Source organism: Hemicordylus capensis, chromosome 6 (genome assembly GCF_027244095.1).
Source record: "Hemicordylus capensis ecotype Gifberg chromosome 6, rHemCap1.1.pri, whole genome shotgun sequence".
NCBI lineage: Eukaryota > Metazoa > Chordata > Lepidosauria > Squamata > Cordylidae > Hemicordylus > Hemicordylus capensis.
In genome coordinates, this window is record NC_069662.1 from 78,759,676 (window position 1) to 78,778,365 (window position 18,690).

Sequence of the window (18,690 nt, forward strand, 5' to 3'; positions counted from 1 at the left end):
AGTGACTAAATATAATAATTTTTTAAGCACTGTAAACAGAACAGAGTGATGAAATATCTAACTTCTATACTTCAACAAGAATGTATCAATTATAAGCGGGGATCTTTCTTTAGGATATAATCATATATGTATCCCTGAGGAAGAACACCTGTTTTTGGAGTGAGTTAAAGGACTGTGGAATACAGCTCAGTTGGCTGAGAGAGAAAATTAATTCATCATATCCACGGTGGGGGGTCTACCTTGAGCTTTACTGTAGATTGTCTGATGTGGTTAATTCTGATCTAAGATATGGGATCCTTTCATCTTCTAATTAAAGTTTTATATTATGTTCCCTTTTTCATGTCTGTCTGTCTTCGGAGATATATACTTTAATTATTCTTTGATAGCTATGTTATAAAAATTGAAACAATATTAGAGAAATGTGTAAGTTTTAACTGAAAGGATAACTCTCGTATGTCCCCACTATGAAAACTGCACAAGATAGGTTTGCAATAAGATGGAAATACACAGGGAGAAACCAAGTCCTCCAAACCAATGATCATCGTTTTGGAAATGACTCTTAGACAGGTGTGACTTTAAAAACCTTGGATCAAGTGTGTAAGCCTGTGCCTGAGGCTGACAACAATAATGCCACTCCTGCTGCCTCCAAGCATTGCTGACATAACCATTGCTGACATAACCTTTGTAGTGACGCTCCTTCACTACAAAGTATACACAGTTCCAGTCAAGAGTGTTATATCAAAGTTTGCTTGGTTGCCCACTGCACTCACTTTCAGATTATGAGAAAGAAATCTCTTTGTTGGGGAATTGGGCAGGGCAGGAGGCTTCTAGTACTGATTGAATTTCCTCGCCTTTTCAAGGAACATGCTTTAGCGATCCATGAGAGACAATAAGGTCATACAAATGACCATGAGAGGGGCAAGGAGAGGGGCAGAGGAGAAGGCAGGCATGAACCTACCTTGCCCCCAGACGATCAATAATGTCTTTTTTGGTGCACCGTCATGTGCCCACATGATCCACTCTGCTCTGAGCAGTGCAAATCACTGGAGGCTAGGGAAATGAGCCCCGACCTCCAGGAATCCCAAAATGCACTGCACAAACAGTGCAGTGCATTGGGGAATTCCTCTGTGACATGGGTGCTCTAGGACAGCCCGAGCACACATGTGACCCCACATCTAGGGCACTCCATACCTAAGGTAAAGGGTGTGCTTGTTTCCTTTAACCTAGGTTACAGCCAAGGTTAAAAACTTGGGCTTGCAGGGTAGGAAGCACTGGGGTTGGTCCCAATCTTCTGCTTTACATGAGTAGCCAAACCCAGACAGAACTGCCCAAGCCTGGGTTGGCTGCTTGTGCATACAGCCTCAATGTCTGCTTCCCTAGCAGCTTAACATTTTCTCACAGGTTTGCCACTGTGACCATGGGGTCCTGTGGCTTTGATATTAAAACATCCTTCCTTCCTCCCTCTCTCTAGGGATGTGCAAACAGGTTTGGAGGTTCAATGGTTAGACCCCTGGACCAAACACCCCCCCCCCCCGGTTCGGTTCTGCCTAGAACCAAACCACTCAGATGGTTTGGAGGGGTTTGCGAATTTTTTTTTTTAAAGCTTAAAAGTGATTGTCAAGGCGGTGTGTGTGTTTGCATGCGGAGGTTCCCCCTCCCCCAGCTGGTCTTCAAAATGCTCCCCCTGGACATTTTAGGCCTGTTTTTCGGCCCGTTTGGGCCTTCCTAAAACGGTGTGGTGGCCAAAATGGCAGCCACCACACATGCGCAAATGGCCTCTGTGAGGCCTAGTATGGCCCACGGCCTCGCAAGGGCATGTATATACATGCCCCAGCTAACTTGGCAAAGAGGCACCTTTTACTGTGGTGATTCTCTTTATTTAGCAGGGGAGGGTAACTGGTCCTGTCCACCTCCAGCACAGTACTTCCAGTGACTGTTGCTGGTGTCTATCTAATATTTATTTTTAGATTGTGAGCCCTTTGGGGACAGGGTTCCATCTTATTTATTTGTTTGTTATTTCTCCTTGTAAACCACCCTGAGCCATTTTTGGAAGGGCGGTATAGAAATCAAATGAATGAATGAATGAATTTGCGTATGCGTGGTGGCCATTTTTTAAATTTTAAAAATGGCTGCCAAAACAAAAATGGCCACTGTGGATGTGCAGATGGCCTCTATGAGGCCATGGGCCATGCCAGGCCTCATGGAGGCCATTTGCGCATGCATGGTGGTCACCATTTTGGCTGCTGCACCATTTTAGGAAGGCCTGAATGGGCCAAAAAAATGGGCCAAAAAAGCCCAAGGGGGGCATTTTGAAGACCGATGGGGGAGGGGGAAACTCCGCACACACCCCACTGCCTCAACGATCACTTTTAAGGTAATTAAAAAAAAAAACCTTGAAAAAGTTCGTGAACCCCCACAGACTGAACCAAACTGGGGGCGGGGTTCGAGGGGTGCTGGACCAAACTGGCCAGGTTGGGTTCAAAGCTGGTTCGGCCTCAAATCATACTGGGGCAACCAGTTTTGTGCACATCCCTATCTCTGTCCTCCTCATAGAACCTAGGCTGCCATCTCTCGTGATCTGCTAACTGATTAGATCTTTGCATTGTAAAGAGATGTGTAAGCAAGGGGAATGGGGTATCTGTAGCACACAAACCAACTTCCTTAGCACTGGATACAAGCCTGTCAAGAAAATCCATGCAAATGCCCCCAACACTGGCTACCCCTCTACCACAGACTCCCTTCTTCTTTAACCTTTCTCCTGTCTTCACAGCACCCATTTTGCTTTCCCTGCAGCCCATCCCTCTTTACCTATGGTGGAAATAGCCCCACAGAGTCCCAGAAGTTACAGCCAGCTGCTCTTAACTACACTTTTTCCTGTTCCTTGTAAAGATGGAGAGGTCTCCATCCCATGCACTGCCTCCTACAAGACCCCTACTAGGGATGTGCACAAAACTGGATTTCCTGGCTTGATTCAAATCCGAACCAGATTCAAAATGTGCTGGACCAGTTCAGTTTTGCTCCCCTCTGAACTGGGACCTGGTCCAGTTTGAATTTTAACTGGTTTGGGCCTGGTTCAGCATTTTACTGGCAAAGGGGAAGCCGGCGAGGACTCCCCTTTACTGATAAAGAGGCAGCAGGAGCAAGGGGGGCTTATAAATGTGTTTTCAGAAGTTGAAAAAATGATTGAAAAGAATTCACAAAGCATGTGGTGTGTGTGTGTCTCCCCTGACCTCCACCAGCCGCCTCAGTTTCCAGGGCTGGCAGGATCTTATATGCTGCTAATTGAAGACAACAAATAATCCCAACTGTAGATGAGTGGTTATTAAAGCTATGGGAATATGCCTCTGTGGCTAAGGTTACTGCTTACTTACAGAATACTTCAGATGAAACATTTGTTTCAATTTGGGAACCTTTCATAATTTACAATTTAGCACAGGGTCAACACTATCATCCAAGATTTGGTTTTTCTATCTAGAATAGACGGCTAATTTTACAATACTTGGTAAAGGTGGGGGGGTGTGTGTTTGGAGGGTTGAGAACAGAGGGCTGTTGAATTCCCGATTGATGTATGTAATTATGAGATGTTGAAGGGATGTTAAGTGCAAAGTTACTTTTATCTTTCTTCTTTTTTTATGTTCCTTTCCTATTTCTGCTGTCTTGTTGGAAAAATAATAAAAAGATATATTTTTTAAAAAGTTTCCAGGGCTGGCACGGGCCCAATTCATGCCTGGTTTGGGCCTCCTTTGGCCCATTTTGGGCCTCTGTGCATGCATGGAGAACTTTTCTTTGAATGCACACTGGCCATTTGTGTGACCCAAGCATGTGCAGAGGCCTGAAATGGGCTGAAGAAGGCCCAAATCAGGCTTGAATTGGGCCCAAGCTGGCCCTGATCACTGGGTGGGAGACTGATGGGTGTCAGGGGAGCTGCTGCCCCCACACGTGGCACCACTGGCGCACTTTGTGAATTATTTTTCATCATTTTTTCAACTTTTAAAAACATGTTTAGATGCCCCCCCACTCCTGCTGCCCTTTTACAAGTAAAGGGGGATCCTTGCTGGATTCCCCTTTGCCAGTAGGGCTCTGAACTGGGCCAGAACCAGCCCAATTGGTTTGGTTCAGACCTGAACCAAACCGGGGGGGGGGGTTCGGTTTGAGGTCGGTCCACTCGAACTGTACCAAGTGCAAATCAGCTTGTATGGAAGCCAGTTTGCACCCCAACACTGAATCTGGAGTGGCTGCGTGGGCTGTCTTAACTAAGTCAGTGGCAGCGGCGGCGGCAGGGCAATCCTCCTCTTGGGCTTTTCCCAGATGGCAGGCTTAATTGCAGGATTACTCAACTCAGTCTCGACTTGTTCAGGACCACCAACTCAGCAAAGTCAGTGATCTTGCTGGATGTCCCACAAGATCACCCAGCAATTTTTTTTAATGCAACCCCCTCCCCCCAAGGCTATAGGAAAAGTCACTCTCTCAGCATGGCCCCTCCATACATTTCATAAGAAACGTCAGGGTACTTCTATCTCGTAGGACCTTGAAGGTAAATCTCCCCAGTGTGTGAATGTCTACCCACCACTCCTGGAGTACTTTGAAATAAAGCTGCCATCTTGGAATGGCCCTGCTGCCGCCTTACTAGCAGGGCAGCCTTCTGCTGGCCGTGCAACATGCACAGAGAGTGGCACCTGGGTTTGGAAGGCAGGAGTAGGGTAGGGCTAGTGAGGAGGCCAGGTTATATCAACCTTGTGCTGCTGCCAGAGCCAGGGAAGCATTCTGCCATCCCCCCAAGGGTGTGCCTGAGGTGATTGCCTCAGTTCGCCTCATAAGGGAGCTGTTCCAAGTGTAAGCAAAGTGCCAATGTGTGATAAAATTCATATTAAATGTCACTGTTTGCTGCATTTGTTTTTGTGGCTCAAGCTGGGTGATCCATTGCTAATGGTTCATGTCAGATTTTAGTTTGAAATTTATTTACTCTCCTTTGCCCTGTGGGTATTTATTTATTTATACAGTAATTCAATTTCTATACTACCTTTCATAAAATGTATTCCAAGGTGGTTTACAAAAATTAAAATACAATAAAACTTTTAAAAAATCATGTTTTGATTTAAAACCTTAAAATCAATTAAATAGTAAAAACTATTTAAAAAGCACACACAAACCCCCCCACCAACAACCATAAAAACAGAAGCAGGAGAGCTGAGAGACCTGGCAGCCCCTAAGGGGTAAATGCCTGAACAAATAAAAAAGGTATTCAGTTGTTTTTTTTAAAAGCAGCCACAGATGTCAGAGTGGATATTCACTGGGAGAGCATTCCAGAACCTGGGGGCAACAACAAAGAAGGCTCTGTCCTGCATGCATGACAATTTAGCCTCTCAATGGCATAAAATCTAGTGAATCTTGAGACACAGGACTCTGCCTGTATTTTACTATTCATAAAAGAATTATTGCTTTCAGGGGAAAATATTGACATACATATCAATATGTCAATAAGATCAAATATCAAAGATCAAATTTTAAGATCAAATTTGTTGGCCGTGCAACAGATACTTATGTTGAATTGCTTTCCAAATGATTTTGGCTGACATAGTGCACAACAATATGTTGGCCTAGTAATGTTGGGGGCACATAACATTATTAGTTGCACAACCACAAAAATCACACATCTTGCATTACACTAGAGTAAGCCTATTTTTTCCTATGGGCATAAATTAGAGTAACACAAGTGGTATTATTTTTCAGTTTTGCAACTTGCGCAGTTTGTGTAACTTGTGTGCCCGTAATGTTACCAGGTTGACATACTGTTGTGTGGTATTTGTTTTAGGAAAAAAATTGTCTAAAATTGATGGTCAAAATCATTTCAAAGTAAATAGAGTGTTATAAAAAACATCCAGTGAATTCTAAAGTTGTTCTTTTGCTCTGACAATTTGAAAGAAAAAAGATACATCATGATAACAGAGTAGCTAGAAAATTTAGCTACTTAGAAAGTCTTATATAATAATTTAAGAACAGTATGGCAGGTTGAAAAGCATCCTAACAGTCTGAACATACTTTCCCTTCACCTGCTTCAGGGTGCATCCTGAAAAAAACAATTCTACAAGTCAGAATATGGCTCAGTTTGAATTAAGGGAAAGCCAGATGCAGAGGGTGCCTATTGGCTATTGCCTGTCACATCAACATTCTTCCCACCAATCCACAACAGATTGAGACTTGTACGACCAATGTTTGTGAATTATTTTTATTTGGTGAGGAATCGATGTATGTACTACACATGCACACGAACATAGCAATAGCAATAGCAATAGCACTTACATTTATATACCGCTCTATAGCTGGAAGCTCTCTAAGCGGTTTACAATGATTTAGCAAATTTAAAAATTATTTGGTGAGGAATCGATGTATGTACTACACATGCACACGAATATAGCAATAGCAATAGCAATAGCACTTACATTTATATACTGCTCTATAGCTGGAAGCTCTCTAAGCAGTTTACAATGATTTAGCATATTGCCCCCCAACATTCTGGGTACTCATTTTACCGACCTCGGAAGGATGGAAGGCTGAGTCAATCTTGAGCCCCTGGTCAGGATTGAACTTGTAACCTTCTGGTTACATGGCGGCAGTTTTACCACTGCGCCACCAGGGGCTCACATAGACAGACATGTATGTACACTTCTGAATGAATATGCATATATGCTAATTTAAGAATATTTTTAAAGATGGACCGTCCTCCTGAACAAGAACTGTATTATTTTGTGATGTAATAACATTTTTGTTATTAATTGAAATCATGACATGACCATTTGACAAGAAAATTCTCAATAGAGTATTTTTTAAAAGCTAACTCATTTCTGTCATTTACCAATTATGCAGACAGTGAGAATCCATTTAAAGCTACTAATAAACTCTGACTGTGTCAAACAGTGGCAGCCTTTGGACATCGTGAGGAACCCTTGGCAAACTCACCTCCATTTCACTCCCCCCATGATGTCTGAATGGTCGGAACTGTGGTTCCTGGATCCAGTGGAGGTTGTGCTTCTTCCCCCAAACTTGGGAATGAACCCTCAGTTGGAATTAATCTGTGGTCACCAGGAGTTATTTATTTATTTTATTTTAATTTTATTTATCAAATTTGTACACCGCCCCAAACTTTCGTCTCTGGGTGGTTTACAGTAACATAAAACCAGTTAATAACATATACAAAAACTTAAAAACAATTTAAAAATTTAAAAATAAACCAGAGATTAAAACCCAAAAATATTAGGAAGCTGAGAAAGCTTGGGCGAAAAGATGGGTTTTCAGGTGTTTTTTGAAAATTGCCAGAGATGGGGAGGATCGTATCTCAGCAGGGAGCGCATTCCACAATCTCAGGGCAGCAACCAAGAAGGCCCATCTCTGTGTAGCCACCAAACGAGTTGGCGGTAACTGGAGATGGACCTCCTCAGATGAGCTCAATGAGTGATGGGGCTCATAGTGAAGAAGACACACTATTAAATACCCAGAGCCTAAACTGTTTAGGGCTTTGTAAGTTATAACTAGCACTTTGTATTTTGTCCAGAAACCTATTGGCAGCCAATGCAACTCCATCAGTAAAGGAGTAACATGGTCTCTCCGAGATGACCCAGAGACCATCCTGGCTGCCGCATTCTGAACCAACTGAAGTTTCCAGACTATGTACCAAGGCAGCCCTACATAGAGCGCATTACAAAAGTCAAGTCTAGAGGTTACCAGCAGATGTACTACTGTTTTGAGGTTGTTGATCTCAAGAAACGGGTGCAGCTGGCGTATCAGCCGAAGCTGATAGAAAGCACCCCTGGCCACTGACTCAGCCTGAGAAACCAGGGAGAGGTGTGAATCCAGAAGTACTCCCAGACTACGAACCTGTTCCTTTTGGGGAAGTGTGATCCCATCTAGAACAGGCAGATCAAAATTGATTCTAGAGTTCTGACCCCGCACAATAAGTACCTCCGTCTTATCTGGATTATCAGCTTCAGTTTATTCTCCTTCATCCAGCCCATTACTGCTTCCAGGCAGGCATTTAGGGAGGATATGCCAGCTCCTGAAGAAGCTGACATGGAGAAGTAGATCTGGGTGTCATCAGCGTACTGGTAACACCCAGCTCCAAATCTCCTGATGATCTCTCCCAGCGGTTTGGAGAAAGTACGGAGCCTTGAGGGACACCATCAGTTGGCACTGATTTGACAGCACAACTCAACACCAACACCAAACAGAGGGTCCATTGCCTCCAGCATGTCATCTGGTTTGTGCAGCTTGCACAAACATACATCTGGCACAAACCAGAGTTAAGTATGGGAAGCTCCTCCTTCCCTGAAACACAGTTGGCTGCCATGGCTGTCGTTGCATTGGAGAAACCCCCCACAGCCAGTTCTTCCCCCTTTGCAGTTTCCCAGATTGCAAGTGACTATTGTCTGGGAGCGCACCAAGGGAATGGAAGCAAACTGCAGGTCTGTTGGGCCTACAGTTTGCCATTATATCCAAAGGCAGCCAGTGTGTGGAAATGACAACCCACAAGTCCTATACATTTGTTTTTCAGAGTTTTTCTGCTGTTCCTTTTTCTTTTGCAAGAGCCTTGAAGTCGAAAGTATGGTCTCCTATGACAACAGGAGTAACTAGGCCATAGATCTTCTTCCATGATTAAGGCTTCATCAACACATGTCTTGTGACTTTTAATTAGGTTGAAATTGATTGCTTTTCAAACCCCAACAGTTTCTCCCTCTTTCCCCTCCCCTTGTCTGTTGAAAGATTGGTGAAAAGAAGTTGAATGCCTGAAATTGACTGCTCATCACTTTTCCCTGGCTATATTTTCTCAAGCCCTTTTAATGGCTAATCAGCCTTTAGGGGATGTGTGCATTTTACTTATCTCTCCTTGCTTTCTGTCTCGGTGATGTCATTTGGCTTTACTTAAGGTTCCAGCTTTGTTGAGCACTATTATTAACACACATACAGTTAAGGCCAACAGTGCTTGTAATGTTTGCTTTGTAATGTCATGAATAAGGCTTGATTGTTAGGATTCTTTCAATAGCCTTCCTGAATAGAAGCTCTTACTAACCTAACAACTTTTAAAAATAGCTTTGAGTTGAGGCAGTAGTTAGTGGAAAGGCACTAGGAAAAATACCAACCAAAAGGACAACAAAAAAGGGTTAACAAAAATGGGGATTTTATGTTAAAAAAAAAAATCAATGTATTTAATGTTGTTCCAAGAGGGGAAAGGATGCAGTTCCTCTGGTTCTGCTATGTAAGAGGCTCTGCCTTTGAATCATTCTCACCTTTGCAGGGGGAAGGCATCATTTGTACTGTCTGTTTTAGGCCCAGAAGGTCTTCTGGTCCTTCCACCTGCACAAAGAATTCAACAAGGAATGACTGCAAGCATATAAGCATTATAGTTCTAAACATTATACTCATAACTGGCCCCATGTTCATGAGCTAAGACAGTAAGCAGGTAGGCAGGCCAGGGGCAGGGGACGCGGGGAAGCAGGCTAGGACTGTAAGCAGGCTAGGAGCAGGGAAGAGGGCTTCAGCAAAGAGAGCAGGAACTTTTTCAGCATGAAGAATACTCCCTTAAGAGAGTCACCCCTTCCTGCCAGTGCTTCTGAGGGGCAAAGCTGTCTAACAGTCTCCACAGAAGAAAATATTGTAATGCTGTGGCTCCTTCACCAGTCAGATAACTGTTTTGTTTCTGAAGAGAAGAAGTTTGACACAGTTAGTGAAGCTATTCTGACCATCACCAGAAAGCGGGCTGAGGGAGCCTAGACCGCTTCCTGGTGATCGTCAGAACCACTGGGCTAGTGGGCAACCCTGGTGGTTCCAAGGCGGCTAGCCCGCCTAATTCCTCCTCCCCTTAACAGAAGTTAACAGAGCGAGCTCGCCGTTAACCTCATTTTTCTGTATGTGTGCCACCGTGGCGCACAATGATACATGAGTAGACCCCTGGCCAGGAGGCTACAAGCAACCTCCCAGGCTTAGGGGTCCCCCCAGAATGTCCCATGCGCTCACACGGGGCATCCGGGACTTCCCGGGTTCAAGCAACCCCGATCCCTGCAGCCCCCACTGGCTCCATGACGGAGCTGGTAGTTGTGTGGGTGGCTGATCCAGCTGCCCAGGGCCCCGCTCTCCCCACAAACCACCTCGAGGCGCTTCATACTAATCATGTGAAACGCCCCAGTCTCATGTTATGAAGTACTACCCTCCCAGGTGTTGGTGCACAAATTTTGAGAAAATTTCCGCACAACTCCCCAGCTTTATGGGCACACTCTGGAAGTCCAGATAACTACAGTAAGACTTAACAGAAGGAATGTGCCTTAGCCCATTCTGTAGCAATTACAGAAAATTGAAGAGCCCTGCTTCTTAACATTAACTCTTGAAGCTCTAGGGTTGGATGAAAAGGAGTGGGATTGTGCACTAGTGCCCATTGGGCATGTGCAGAATGTTCTGATATCAGAATTTTGTGTCTCAAAATGGGGCATTTCAAGTGTTCCAAGTAGGGGTGCGCCAAACCTGTACTAATTGAATTGGGTTTGACTCAAACTGGGCTGGTTCAACTGGTTTGATTGCAAACTGGACTGACCTAAAAAAAAAAGGTGGCTGGTCTGTGATTGAACTGAATCGGACCCAGTTCAATTTGAACTGAGCTCAGAAAAGAATGTCTCCATTTTGATGGAAATGTTCTGATTGTTCCGACCACCATTTTGTATTTCAAAATGGTGCTCCTTCCAGCCTCTGCACATGTGCAACAGCCAGAATGAGCACCAACTTGGAATCCAAACTGGCAGCCGGAACGGGGTCATTCCATCAGAACAACTTGTTCGCCTGCTTATTCCAATGGAGAAGGTACATATTCTGGGAATACTTCTGGACCCACACCTCACCTTGATTTCTCAGGCTGAGGCAGTGGCCAGTAGTGCTTTCTATCAGCTTGGCTGATTCGCCAGCTATGTCCATTACTGGAGATAAATGACCTTAAAACAGTGGTACATATGCTGGTAACATCTAGGCTTGACTACTGCAATGTGCTCTATGTTGGGCTGCCTTTTAAAAAAAATTCTATTCTATTCTATTTTTCTATATTCTGCCTTTGTATGCAGTTTGGAAACTGCAGTTAGTAGAGAATGCAAAAGCCAGGTTGGTCTCTGGGGTTGCCCAAAGAGATCATATTACACTCATTTTAAAAAAATTGTACCAGCTGCCAATAAGTTTGCGGGCGAAATACAAAGTGCTGGTTATTACTTATAACGTCCCAAATGGCTTGGGTCTGAGGTATTTAAGAGAGTTCCTTCTTCATCAACCCCTCTGCTTGTTAAGATCATCTGGGGAGGTCCAGTTGCGGTTGCCACCAGCTCGATCGGTGGCAACCTGAAACTGGGCCTTTTCTAGAATTGCTCCGGGGATCTTTTGCTTAGCTGGCATAATTCCACAAGTTTGCCCGAACCCAGTGATCCCTTCTAAATGCTATGGCTTTAGTGTTCCCATGGCGTTCCCCTGCCTGGAACAGCTTCCTTACTCACTTAAAATGAAGGGCAAGCAGGATGCACGTATCCACTTGGGAAGAGCAATAAAAAAAAGAAACATTCACTTGGAACAACATGTTTTTAAAATGTTGGATGCAAGCTGGATTTCCCAACAGCTTGAATATTCAAGAAAATCAAAGGATAGGAAAAATAGATGTTTCTGAACTGGGACAGAGTGGTGTTTCCCCAGCAACTGTCATGTGTGCAGATCTTCCGTCATGACAACATTGTCAGCAAAGAATAAAAGGATGTTTGAATGCTCAGTTAGATTAGCAAGACAGACAACATTAGGGAAAGTGTGTAATTTGTTACATTCCTAGATTATTTTTGCTCCTCTTGGTTACATTAATCTGTTTCATTTTGGCACTGATGATTTCACCAGAAGGAAATGATTTCATGGAAAGAGAGAAACAGTGAAGATGGAACAGTGCATTTTTTAAAGTGTCAACTTATTTCAGGTAGGGGTGTGCACAAGATCGGATTTGCCATTTCGGCTTGAATCTGAACCAAATTCAAGCCAGTCCAGCTCGATTTTGGCCCAGTCAAGCTGGATCCAGTTCAAGTTCAAGCTGAGCTGGCTCAACCGGCTCAGTGCTGTATTAGTAAAGGGGAATCTGGTGAGGATTCCCATTTACTAGTACAGGGGTAGGGGGGCTTTCCTAAGTATAGAGGTGGTGAGAGGGGAGTAAATAGCTTCTTACAAGTACAAGCCGTGGCTGCAGTGGTGGCGGCAGGGCCATGGGGGTGGAAGCTCCCTCCACCCCTGCCACTGTGTGGCCAAAACCAAAATGACACACAACCAAATGACACAGTTTGTGTGGTCATGCAAATGGCCTCTGTGTAAAATGGCCCCTGCGTGTGTGCAGAGGCCTGAACTGGGCCACTGCCAACCCGGGCTACTCAGGGGGAGGCCAGTGGGGTTGGGGGTGAGCCACTGCCACCCCTGCCTCCCCCCACGGCCACTGCAGCCACAGTTTATTCTTGTAAGTACATATTTACTCCTCTCCTAGCCCCTCTGTACTTAGGAAAGTCCCCCTGCCCCTGCCTATTCCGGTAAAGGGGAATCCTCACCAGATTCCCCTTTACCAGTATAGCTCCAAGCTGGCTTGGTTTGAACCAGGCTCGGTTCGACTCAGATTGGCCAAGGCCAGTCCGGTTTGATCCTGAACTTGTCAAGCCAAGCCAATGGCTCAGAGACCCCTAATTTCAGGTAATTATTTTAAAAATGAGGTTATTAAACATGTGTAAGGGAAGATAGTGAAATTATTTGACTGGAAAAAAATAGAATAGAATAGAATTTTATTACAATCTATTGACCAGCAAGATACAAAATTTAAAAGGCCAATAAGTGGAAAAGTACAAAGGGAATACATAGAAAACCAGTTATACAAAATGGTTTCTGCCCAGTAAAAGTCCAAGCACAGCATTTATATATTGAATAGTTTAATTTTCATAGTATATATTAATTGGAATCTTGCTTCCCTTCTTCAGAGAGAAATAGTAGCTGAAAAACATTGCAATGTGCATGTTAAGATTGCATAGCAATGTTCATGCAGTTGTAAAAAAAAAAAACACTGTTGCTCTAAATGCAAAAATTGCACAAACACAGTCGCACAATTGACAGCCATTGGAAATCATAGCTATCAACTGCACAACTGCATCTGCAGAATTCTTGTGTTTAACACAAAACTGCTGTTGTGCCACTGCACAAACCTTAAGTTGTAATGTGCAAGTAACATTGCGTAATACCGTATTTACCCGAATTGAAGATGACTCTGAATTTAAGATGACCCCTTAAAAAGCAGAGGTTAAATACAGGTCATAGCTGCATTTACTTGAAAAGAACAGCACTCTGAACTTAAGACAACTTCCTGATTTCTAATGTCAAAAAACTTGGAAAAAACTTTGTCTTGGATTCAGGTAAATTCAGTATGTCAGCTACTTATCCTTTAGAGATTTTTTTTAACTTTATGAATGGGGTTATCATTCATAAAATGAGGTTTAATATCTAGGGGTTGTTCTCACAAAAATCACCAAAACCGTAGGTTCACTTTGCATTGTCCTCCCCTTCTTGGTTTGCATATAAACAGGACAGCATATGGAGCGCTCATGTTTAGGGGTGTGCACGGAACCGCCACACTGCGGTCCGGCACTGGGGTTGGGGGTAGCTTTAAGAGTGGCGGGAGGGTTTACTTACCCCTCCCGCCGCTTTCCCGCTGTGGCGCTGTAAACTTACGAGTAATTGGGGCGGCAGGATACCTCCCTGCCGCCCCTTCCCTGCTGCTGGTCTGCAAAAACTCCCAGTAATCCTTTGCATGCGCGCACACGCATGACGTGCACGCATGCAAAGGATTACTGGGAGTTTTTTCAGACCAGCAGTGGGGAAGGGCGGCAGGGAGGTATCCTGCCGCCCCAATTACTCATACATTTACGGCGCCACAGCGGGAAAGCGGTGGGAGGGGTAAGTAAACCCTCCTGCCGCTTTTAAAGCTACTCCCCACCCCCGATCCAAACCACCCAGGTCCGGACCAGTCCGGACCGGTCCGGAGGCCTTTTCAATGGCCTCCAGACCGGTCCGGGCCCATCCCTACTCATGTTCCCTTATATGCACAGTGTAGGGAATTCCACTATGTGGAGAGAATCTTTGGCTGCACACATGTTTGAAATGGTCCAGATTATTTGGCTAGTCTTTGCATGCTTATCATCTGATAAGTGCAACTTCCCATATGAATGAACCATCACAAATAAAAACATCACAGACTGTTCATATTTCCACACATCATTCAAATGATGTCTGTGTGGCCAGCAGAGTGTAGTGGTTAGAGTGTTGGACTAGGACCGGGAAGACCCAAGTTTGACTCCCCATTCAACCATGAAAACCACTGGGTAACTCTGGACCAGTCATGTATCTCCCAGCCTAACCTACCTTACAGGGTTGTTGTGAGGATAAACATAACCATGTTCCTCTGAGCTCCTCAGAGGAAAAGCAGGATATAAATGTGTCTGGCTACATGTCCCTGTCTCCTTTACCCAGCCTGGGTAGGCTTATCGGGACCGGCCTCAGAGCAGGGACAGAGAGGGGATTGAGCATCACCCTGTGCCGCCTCTGTCCCAGGCGGCTTGTTACTTGTGTCTGCCCCTCTCCAGGGGCCCCTGACACTCTCCACCAGCCACCCTCTCATCCCCAACCAGCTCCTTATATGCCTCTCCACAGGCTATGCATCGCCCACCCCCAATTACAGGGCCAACGCCCCTCTTTATTACCAGCAATTGATTACCCCTTACAGCTGTTGCCAATGCCTCTCCCCCTTCTCCTTCCTCCTGCTCAGACCCCCTCCCTTCGGGAGGCATGCCATTGTTATCCTCACATGCCTCCGGATATGAACAGGCGGGTGGACCCCTTTTTAAAACCAGGGCTTGCTCTGAGACCCCCAAAAGGCTAGGTTGAGGCCTGTGTCTGGCCTGTGTCTTTCTGGCAGGAAGCTGAAGCATGACTTTGATTTCTTCTCTAAGCCAAGCCAGTGAACAGAAATGCTTATTCTTGAGGTCTGAGAAGGAAGAGGATTTTTCCTTCACTCTCCCAGCCTTGAAGCCTGTTGACCGCTTTGCTAAAAGCCTTGGGCTGCCTGTTGATTTACTAAAATTAATCATGAGAACTAGTTTGACATAGGTCAAGCGTAATCATATCTAGCTGATTTAGGAAATTATAAGAAACCACGTATAGATAAGACCGCCTACGCCACACTATGGGGGACATTACATTCATCTAACACTGAGACCCCACTCTTGCTTATGTAACATTTTCTGCCCTTCTAACATATTTCTCTGAGCTGAAGAACATCAACAAGGATCTGAGATGGCCACAAGCCAAGGCCTTCTGGACATTAAAAAATGTGTCTCTATCTTGCATTTAATCAAAGAGCCAGGCCAATCCCCTGATTGGCTCCTCACCTGAAAGGCGAGAGAGGGATTCGGGAAACAGGGCCAGAGTTTATTTATCAAGTTGGAGACACCCTGGAGGAGATGAGGTGATTATTTTGCCTTTGAGAGGTGACAAAAAGATATAAAAACTTGCAGACAGCCATTCATGGGGGAAGGGTAGGCATGGGCTTACTTCATGGAAGAGGCACCATGTAACTCCTCTCCTTAAAGAGAAAGGGTGGGGGGAATGCTAGACGCGGCTTTCAATTAAAGCAGCATTATTCGGCCCTCTCCCTGCATCTTTAGAGCCAAGTCACCCTCCCACCACAGAAGCCAGCGAAGGAAAGATTGCCCTCCCGAGATTATTCTAGTTGTCATGGAAGACGGTAAAGAAACTGCCCAAGCCATGCCTTCACAACTAACCACTTCTAATTAAAACACCTGCCTCCATCCCCTTTCTCTCTCTCCCTCCTCCCTCTCCCTTCTGTCCCTGGATCTTCTCTCTTACCTATCCTGAGCTCCAGAGAAGTCCCTGCCGCAGCCATCATTTGCCAGGTGGCAGGAAACAGCATTTGTCTCCTCCTCTCCTCCTTCTGGCCACTCCTTCTCCCCCTTCCTAAGCTGCCTTAATGGACATATCTCTTGCTGGTCTCCCTCCCTCTTTGAGAACCGTACTTTAGCTTTTTTGCTCTCTGCCAGCACAGCTTCTGGATTGTTTTGGAACAATCAGGAGATAGCAAAAGGCCTTCAACTACTTGCTCCTAATGAAAGGAAGCCATTTTAAACTATTCAGCATTTAGCAGAAGGGTTAGAAAGAAATGCTTTTTCTGTTAAGAGTCAAAGATGCCTTGCACTTATTATTGGTATGAGTTAACTGTCAGAAATTATTAGACCAAATTAAAGGGGAAACACTGATTGGTTGCCAGGTTGGGGGAACTGTTTGACTTGTTGCTAAGTAGCAGCAAGATAAGGTACTCTTTGCACACAGAAGCTGAATTCCTCAGCTTGCTTAGCTGAAAACATGACTGCTTTTCTTGGTGAGGCCAAAACTCTTTCCTAGCTAGCAGCTCTGCATTTTGGCAAGTGGGGAAATGTTTTTAGGAATGCTTTTAGCTGTTACTGAACACTACACTACAATAATAGAAAAATGAAATCGATAACTACTTGCCTATATGCCTAATCACCTACACTTGTAGTGTAACCTTAATAAAGCCCATTAAAACTCACAGTTGTGTGTGTGTTGTCTTTCCTTCTCCAGAATCACCCATGAATCTCAGAAAATGAACATTTGAGGCAGATAAGGGGCAGATCAACCACCACCAATCAACCACCCACTTATCATATCACTTCATATCACTCCCCTTCGGTCTTATCAGGGCTCAGCTCCTCCTCCACTGGAGCTGAGTCCCTACCCTTCGGCAGTCTTTTCTCTGTCTCTCCCCGGCTACCACCCATCCTTGTCACCTTGGGCCCTTTCACCACTCCATCCTCAGAGGTAAGGACAGCTGGCCTCAACAGACATTTAAAAAAAAAATGTAACGCTTTTCAGTGGAAACTGTCAGCCATCAAAATGATGCACATATATATGTGAAACGCCTGTTGACTTGATCCACGTCCTGCAAGATTACAAAAGTGCATTTGAAATCTGGTGCAAGGAGGGCAATTGCCCCATTAATCTCATGTTGAGGATCCCCCTCCCCCCAAAAAATTAAATGAAGTGATGCTTGCCAGTATCAGTTGCTGACCTACAATGCAGTGAAACATGGACAGTTGAGCAGTGTGTCTAAACCATGTCCATGCTGTTGTACAACAGCCCTATTCGTCTACAACATAGTGGCACAACACAACTTGCACAACTTTAAGTCACAGCAGAAGAGGGTGTCTCCCACTACAGCACAAATGGGGTTTAGACACACACAGCAGCACAGGCAGTGCTCAACCACCTGCATTTTATGGTACTGTATATCAACTAGTGAGGCAGTTCCCACGATCAGTGGGAGCCACCTGGGGAGGGTTAGTGGGGAGACTGGCCCCTGGAAGCTCCAGCATGCCCTGAGCGAGCCCGCAGGGCATGCTGGAGAGACCCCCAAGCTGGGGGGCTACTTTTCAGCCTTCCGGTCAAGGGTCTACTTGTGAGTTGCCATGGCACAGAGCCACGGTGTGGCAACTCACGATTGGAAAACCCTGGTTAGCGGAGCGGCAGGGGCCATTAAGGCAGGGGCAATTAAGCGGGTTACCGGTGGTTCTCACGATGGGAGAAAATCGGGCTAGCCTCTGCTAGCCCAATTTTTCCCCATTGTGTGAACAGCCTCACTGTCTTTTTGTTGCTCTTTTTCAGATAGCATTGAAGCACATATGAAGAGTTAATGTTGTAGTATGGTGGTTAAGGACATGAACTGAGCCAGAAGTCCTTGGTTCAATTTTTTGTTTAACTGTAAATTAAGGAAGTGGCCTCAGAACACACGTTTATCATCATGTGATGATGACGGCTATATCAAGTGGTGACTTGTATGTGTGAGTGAGCAGTCACTGATCAAAGCCACCACTAGAACTCTTGTATTGCCTCCTCTCACCATAGCAATATTTTTCAGTAAAAGGCTTCACACATTTAGCTGAGATTCAGAAAATGCAGAGTTATCAAGGGGTGCACATGCATGTGTGAACTGGTGGACTGCGTAAACCTCATAATCTGTAATACCTACTGTACCAATTTACAGAGTTGTTCCAATGCTTTCTGCAAACATGTGTTTCTTAAGGATGTAGAAAACGTGCTTATAAACAATAGTAAATCCTCCTCCTCCTCCGTAAATATACAAAACAAAAGTCAATTAGCTGTGAAGTTCTGAAGCTCTGAAGTTCTGTACCTTCTGGTATATTTCCTTTCTGTCTAATTGCCCAGCTGTTGAATTTTGGTATTAGCCAAATAGAACACTGTAATTAGTTAACTGAATTTAAAGTAAGCTCATGAAAAAGCTTTTCTTTATATGACCAAAACCTATTGGCAAAAACTATGAAAATATTATTTTCCTCTTTGGTGTTTATTGTCAAAGATCAATGAGAACTGCCTGGGGAACATTATACAGAATGTTCTAGCCAGTTTTTTTAGCCTGATGATTTCACTCTGTAGTTGCATTCTCAGAGATGGTAAGATTCCAAGTCTAAAACAAATCACTGGATGCCTCTTGCTAAGCTTGAATAATATATCTAAGTTAAAGAAGAACAAATGGGGAAAAATAATCTTGGCTCTGCTGGT

General features: G+C 44.6%; 1 long non-coding RNA gene across 1 annotated transcript in view; it reads left to right on the top strand.

Annotated features, from left to right (window-relative positions):
- LOC128332127 (uncharacterized) overlaps positions 1-17,042 on the top strand; it is a 35,848-nt gene extending 18,806 nt beyond the window's left edge. Inside the window, exon 3 of the long non-coding RNA XR_008310561.1 lies at positions 16,696-17,042. This is a non-coding gene — a long non-coding RNA (uncharacterized LOC128332127). The remainder of the gene's footprint in view (positions 1-16,695) is intronic.
- Positions 17,043-18,690: the final 1,648 nt, after the last annotated feature.